This window comes from Castanea sativa, chromosome 2 (assembly GCF_040712315.1).
Source record: "Castanea sativa cultivar Marrone di Chiusa Pesio chromosome 2, ASM4071231v1".
Taxonomy (NCBI): Eukaryota; Viridiplantae; Streptophyta; class Magnoliopsida; order Fagales; family Fagaceae; genus Castanea; species Castanea sativa.
In genome coordinates, this window is record NC_134014.1 from 36,420,388 (window position 1) to 36,427,976 (window position 7,589).

The 7,589-nt window shown below is 37.2% G+C and overlaps 1 long non-coding RNA gene across 1 annotated transcript; it reads left to right on the top strand.

Moving 5' to 3' along the window:
- The first annotated feature begins 340 nt into the window (after positions 1 to 340).
- Positions 341 to 866, top strand: LOC142623742 (uncharacterized). Its single transcript, XR_012842213.1, has 3 exons — positions 341 to 376; positions 495 to 549; positions 700 to 866. It is a non-coding gene; the product is annotated as an uncharacterized LOC142623742 (long non-coding RNA).
- The last annotated feature ends 6,723 nt before the right edge of the window (positions 867 to 7,589 follow it).

Consider the following 7,589-nt stretch of genomic DNA (forward strand, 5'->3'; position numbering starts at 1 on the left):
TGTGCGTTCTGTTTTGCGTTTGATTAGAGTCTTCCTTTTATTGCTAACATAGATTATCATAAAATTATATCTCTTGGGGTTGCAAATCAATGTGGAGGAGTACTTTTTTGGCATAAGAAAGATCCTGGTTGAGTTTGATGAAGTATTAGAGGTATGCATGGAAGTGCCTTTTCTAAATGTTTGGTACAATTCTTTCCTATGAATTGCTTTTACACTGCAAAGATCTTTGATATTTATTAGATTTAAATAAAAACTTGTGCTAGTTATCTATCTGTAATTTGATTTTCTTATATCAGGTGCAAAGAAAGCATGTCTATGACCTTAGGCAATTAATTTTAATGGGTGATAGTGAAGGTTGTTCCCAATACATTCTCCAGTGAGTGCCTTTTAGTTTTTAGTAATTCCATTTGTGCTACTCTGTCCTTTTAGATCACATTTTGAATGTTGAATTTTTATTTTTATGGTTTTCCCACCCTCTAAAAACAATCTGATAGGTACATGCAGGCAGTTGTGGATGAAATTGTTTTTAGAAATGTTGATCCATTGAAGGTAGTTGGGATCTTGTCATAGGATGTTGTATATTACTGTGCACTGATTCATTTCACTTATTGCCTTGTTTGTGTCTAATAGCAAATTGACTACTACTAAAATGTAGGGATCAAATTGAAAGTGACCTCAATTTATAAATTCATAATGCAGCCAAATACCCTCAAGGCCAATCTTTTATACGACCATCGGGTACTGAGGATGGCATACGAGTTTATGCAGAGGCATCAACACAGGAAGCAGCTGACAGCCTAGCCAACTCTGTGGCCAAACTTGTGGACCAGTTCCTAGGGTTTAGCAGCTCTTGAAGTCTTCGTTGTAACTAATGTTTAGCAGCTCTTGGTCCTTAGTTGACTAGCTTGATTTTGATTTAGTGTTATTGATTGTTGAATTTGTAACTGATTACTTAGAACTATGAGTTGGTAGGAGATATACTTTGATACTTGGCAGACACATAACGGGAAGAAGCATAGACAGCAAACATTGCAATAATGTGGAATGATAGTTAAGTATTAATTTTCTTTTGGATTTGAAAGGAATAATTTTTGTATTCTCAAAACTAAGCATTTGAAATGAGTCAACTTTGCTTCAGATATTCCTTTATTGAGTCCCATGAAACTCTGTCCAACCAACCTTTCCACTACGACTTCAGGTGAAGGTCCCAACTTCTGCATCCATTGGGGTCGAGTGCGTTGAAGACCACACTTTTAACAGTCCATAGCATATTGGACTTAAATTTGCTCTCTTGATAATTTGCTTCTTTCTAATTCAGTAAAGACATGTATGGTGAACTTCTAACGTAAGTGAAAACTGAAAAGCATGATGCTTCTCACATTTAAGCAGATCCCATTTGAATGAAACTTAAACATAATATTCCTATAGGGTCTGAGGACTGAGGGCTCCAAACATGTTGCCTGGTGGGCACGAGGAGATTTCTACCTTTCCCTCAAGTATCATGAAAGGCCATAAATGCTATGAGGCTTATGTTGCAGTATTGGCTGCCATGGCGGCGCGCTAAATGCTTCTCCAAGTGCCCCCTAAAAGGAACGTTGACCTTAAATTGAAGGTACATTGCTTAGGTCTAAAAAACTCAAAGAAATCTTATGTCTTTATTTAAGAGATTTTAATGATGCTAGGATCTGTTCTTTTTGGTTCTAGACTTCTTCTCAAAAATAAAAAAGTTACTAGTTTGGTTCATTTTATTTTGTTTTTAATAAAATTTAAATCCTATGATTTAAGGTGGTTTGGTTTCTTACAATTTTAAAAAGTTTAAACTAAACTATTTAATTCCAGAAGTTTCAAATTACCCATTGGAAAAAAAAAAAAAAAAAAAAAAAGAAAAGGGAAATCAAGTATTAGAAACTCGATTTCCTGTTGTAAGTTGAGTCTTAAACAGTCGATTTATATTCAGCACTCGAGTGCCCTAGCAGCGAGTACGCTAGGCAGAGAGTTCAAAAATATTTACGGCCAACTGCCACTGGAAAAATTCCCAGTGGAAATCGAGTCTCTGAAACTCGATTTCCATTTCAGTGGCTTTTTGGTAAATAAGTCCTATAGAAATCGAGTTTTTTTAACTCGATTTGTACTATATCTATTTACCATTATGCCATCTAATTAGAAATCAAGTTTTAGAGACTCGATTTCTACTAGTTTTTTTTTTTTTTTTTGTTACACTCTTCCCCTGCAACAGTATACCAGAAAATTTTTTTTTTCTTCCCCTGCAGCTGTAAACTAGATCCAGAACACATCACATGGGTTGTATACAAACATTGATTGAAGAGTACATTGAATGCAAGAAACTGGATTAAAATAGTTACTGGGCATGGGCAGTATAGTTGCCCTCTTAGCTACAGACCATACAAATTTAACCAAAGTACATCCGGCATACAATGTGATTACTAGCTATCATTGCTTCAAACAAGGCCCCTATGGTTGAACTTGCCGAAGTAAGTGCTACTAATGCCAAAGTACTATGGTTGCTGGCATTATAAGCAAAAGCTGCACAACATAACTAATGTGATGAGTACAATGGATAGCTACTAGTTCAATTACAACAACATTCAGCAATAAACAAAATAACAACTAAGCCGGTACAATATAGTCTACATAGTCGTCTAACACTTCTCCATACTGATACAACATGGTTGCCTAGCACTTGTCCATACTGAAGATAACCACAACTCCCACATACAATGCCATTCCAAAATCGAGCTTCCGTTCGCCTGAAAAACATTAAAATACGGTTGTTAGTTCCTAAATGCGAAGAACAACAACCAAATCAGATTCTGAGCATATTATATCAAAACAGCAAAGGCACTTGCCTAGTTTGTAGCACTATCGCCTGTCGAAGCCCCAAGAGAACTACTTGTCGAAGCCCCAAGGGAATTGGGACATCTTCTGCGGTTATGCCCCTCTTCATGACACATTCCGCATCATTGCCTCGGTTAAATCTCCCTCAAGTCCGAATCTGGGTTCCGGCTTCCCCATTTTCGCCGTTCCCCATCCATTTCATTCCTTATTCTTGACTTCACAGGATGACCTTTGGCCCGCAACAGACTTGGGTCAGGCACCCACCGTGGTCCATGAACGTCCCTCCACAATGACTCTGACTTTGGCACCACAAATTGATGTGAATATGTGTGAATGGCGTTCTCCAAACTGTAACATGGGTTAATATAGCTGGTCGCATTGAGATGCAATTGCTGCAAAACTTTAATTGCATGTGAACAAGGGATCTTAATGTTTTGCCACTTTCCACAACCATATGTTCTAGCAAATACGCGCACTTCATGACTGTGGTTTCCCCCTCCACCTCTATGGTCGTTGTACGAGGTAACCACTTGATATACACCAGTTTCATGATTAAATTCCCTCACAGTGTGTCCTGAAGTTTTCTGCAGATTTGTGGTATAGATCCCCATTGCATAATCACTCCACACCTTACCTTGAGAGCGATCAAAAGTAATTTCTTTATGTCGATCATGGAAATATGCAACAAGTTTGCACCAAGTGAACTCAACCATTGCAGCAATGGGCAAACTGCAGGCACCTTTAAGTACCCCATTAAAGCACTCAGAGATATTAGTTGTCATTGTCCTACAATATCTTCCACCAACATGTGACTGGGTACATTTCTCCACATCCTCACTCATTAGATATGTGTATGGCATATAGCGTTCAAGATGGGGATCATCAAGGTCTACACTCCTGAGTATATTAATCTCGACATCCTTAATGGTTTGCATTATAGACTTAAATTTAGCTTCATGAGTCGCATATCCAGCTTTCAAGGTCAATGTCTTTAGAGTCGGGTCATCAAAATGTGTGTTGAAGTTGCTAGCAATATATCAAAGGCAATATCTATGATGTACTCGTAAATTTTCGTTATCACTTATAGGTCATTCTGCAATGGCGCATTTGATACCTTTATGTCGGTCAGAAATAATGTAAATGCTCTCGTCAGGTATCACATGCTCTATCGAATTCCTGAGACACTCTAAAAACCACCCCCAACTAGCCCCTAACTCCTTGTTTACAACAGCAAAAGCGAGAGGCAAAAGCTTTTGGTTAGCATCAGTTGCCATTGAAACTATCAACATCCCTCGATATTTACGTTACAAATGAGTCCCATCAATATTGATCACTGACCTGCAATATCTAAATGCAGCAATACATGGAGCGAATGCCCAAAATACATAGCATAGTAACGTAGTACCATCTATGGGGCTAGGTATGGTCCAATAGGTGTACTGGGTACTCGAATCCTGATCCAAGTATGCCAACAACAACTCTTACAACCTTTGGTAAGATTCCGTCCAATCTCCAAATATCTTAGCAATTGCCTTTTGTTTTGCGTCTCATACCTTATAGTAAGAGAGCCCCTGACTCCTTGTCCACAACAGCAAAGGTGAGAGGCAAAACCTTTTGGTTAGCATCGGTTGCCATTGCAATCATCAACACCCCTCGATATTTACCATACAAATGAGTCCCATCAATACTGATCACTGGCCTGCAATATCTGAATGCAGCAATGCATGGAGCAAATGCCCAAAATACATAGCGCAGTAACGTAGTACCATCTATGGCGCTAGGTATGGTCCAATAGGTGTACTGGGTACCCGAATCCTAATCCAAGTATGCCAACAACAACTTTCGCAACCTTTGGTAAGACTCCTCCCAATCTCCAAATATCTTAGCAATTGCCTTTTGTTTTGCGTCTCATACCTTATAGTTAGAGAGCTAATGATTATACTTAGTATCTATGTGGCCCCGGAGCTCATCAATACGAGCAGTGTGATTTTGTCGCAATTTTCCCACAATTTCTGATGCAACGAAATTCAAATCCATCATTTTACTGTCTCTTTGCAGGCCAAAGGGTATACAACTGTGTGGACCCACATAAGACGTGACCATCCACAGACCATTTAATTTAGCCTTCGTGAATGCCCCAACGTACCACTTGCAGTTGGTCTCAATGCACGCGGCGCACAATTTAGTTTTGGTCGACCTCCGGATTATAAAATTTCTATTATCCTTTGCTGCGTATATTATCAATGCACGCTTCACCGCCTCTTTATTTGCAAAAGTCAACCCTTTATTAAAATGCATCCCATCTTCCCAAGTAGAAACAAATGGTATCTGAAGACGTGAAGGATCAACCATATTTTCCCAAGTATTTGCGGAGAATGACTCGGCAGGAGGTGTGTAGGCAGTGGTCGTATTTGTAACATGCTGGACGCCAATATCATCGTCCGCATCACCTTCATCATGGCACTACATATTTTCCTCTTCAAAATTGGAAGCAAGTTCATGGTCATCCACATCCTTCTTAAAGTCGCCTCGCTCAATCCTCTCATTATACTCATCCATATCATCGAGATTTTCATCATTATTCGCAAAATGGTCTTCATCCTCCACCCCTAAATATGTCTCTTGAGGTTGCAGTGTTTCACCAATATTGACAGCATAATCTTGAGATGAGAATGTGTAACCTCCCATTGTAGTGCATCCATCGTCTAAGGCTGTAAATTGCAAAGATGTAGTTATTTGTTACAACTCCTTGACATCAACTTCTGCGAGCGGCTCGGAACTTACGTACAACTCAGCAGCATTTACTTGGGGCATTTTATGGATCCTATTAAACATGACATTTACATGTTTATCTTCTTTGATCGCCATGTACTTGTAATTTATCCGTTCATGAAGGACTTCTTCTGGGTAACGATAAACAATATTTATGTCATAACAAGTAGGGCTCAAACTCAGTTCTTTCATTATTTTCATCTTCAAATCATTCAATGTCTTCAACTTACGATATATCATCATGTAATAGCATTCGATACTCAGCCCTTGAAATGGGAATCCGTCAATCTGTTCAAGATTGAAAAGGGGTCCACCGTAGTATACATTTATGTTAATATTCTTCAGAGATTGTGAACCTATTAGAGTCAAAGGTAATATGTTAGTGACATATTTTAACACAATTACAAAATATTTTTATGTACTCAAAGTACAAAAATTACAACTTCTTACATCAAACACACCCCACATTTGCATATACTCACTCCACATCACATACAAACACACTCAATCATTTTCATTTCATACTCAAACAAATAAAAAAATTAAAGACAACACTTACCCCCACTACAAAATTTCAAATCATTCTAACAAAAAAATAATGAAAAATATTAAACCAAACAACAACAAAAACAGGCATGATAAAAGACTAACAATACAAATATATCTTAAATATTTTTTACTTCTTATAAAAAAAATAAATAAAAAAAAGCCTAGCATATATACACTAACTTGTTACATCATATGCATGTACAAACCCCACATTAGCATATATACTCAATCATTACCATTTGTTTCTAAACAAAAAAATCATTAATCATACTCAAATAAAATAAAAAAACTAAACACACAAATATTCAAATCATTCTATAAAAAATATAAAGAAAAATAACAAACCAAACAAAAAAAATCATGATACATACCCATAAAAAACCTAACATTACGAATATGTAACTAACAAATACCCATAAAAAAACCCTAACATTACATATATGTAACTAACAACTACCCATAAAAAAACCCTAACGTTACATATATGTAACTAACAACTATTCAAAAACAAAAAAACAAAAAAACTAACAACTAGAGAGAGTGTATAAAAACCTTACTTGACATGAGAATGTGTAAATGGAGGGTGAGTTTGATTTGAAGTTTTGTATGAGAGTGAGAGAGAGAGAGTGAGAGAGGAAGAGAGAGCTATTGGATTTTTTGGTGTGGCAAACGGCAGAACCCAGAAAATAGGTATTGTATGATAAAAAGCAGCTGCCCTAACCACGTGGAGTAAAGTGGACCAACCATTGCAATTCGAGTCTCTGAGACTCGATTTTCCTTTTTAAAAACCGAGTCTATAAGACTCGATATCTACCTAGAGTCCCCGTTGATCCAACTGGCAACATAAATAGGGTATTTAATTCTTCACATGTAAATCGACTCTCTAAGAGTTGATTTCCAGGTGGCCGCCACGTAGAAAAGCGCCACATCAGATCTAATCAGCACATACAAATCGAGTATCTAAGAGTCGATTTATAGTCTCAAAGTCGACTCTCTAAGAGTCGAGATGTTAGTATTGTATATTCTTCCAAAACAGTTCCTACTAACTATATTCTTGAGCAATTATGGCTAATGGGCCATTTTCCCCCAATTTAGCACTCTAAAATCGAGTCTATTACACTTGCGATGTTAGTTTCCTAAATAGTTTTGAAAACGTGCTAACTAACAAAATTGTTTGAAAAATTGATGTTATTTTGAAAGGAAAAAAAAATCCCATTTGGCACCTTAAACTATTACACTTTGCACCCCTGATGTTAGTTTTACCGTTAAGTTTGACAGAAATTAATAGCACATGACTTACACATGATTTTTGCCTAGATGGCACACTACTTAAAGACAAAAACACCCTCTTCACAGAAAATTTAAAACATAAGCTTATTTCATTATAGTAGGAGTGGAAATTCGTGTTCGCG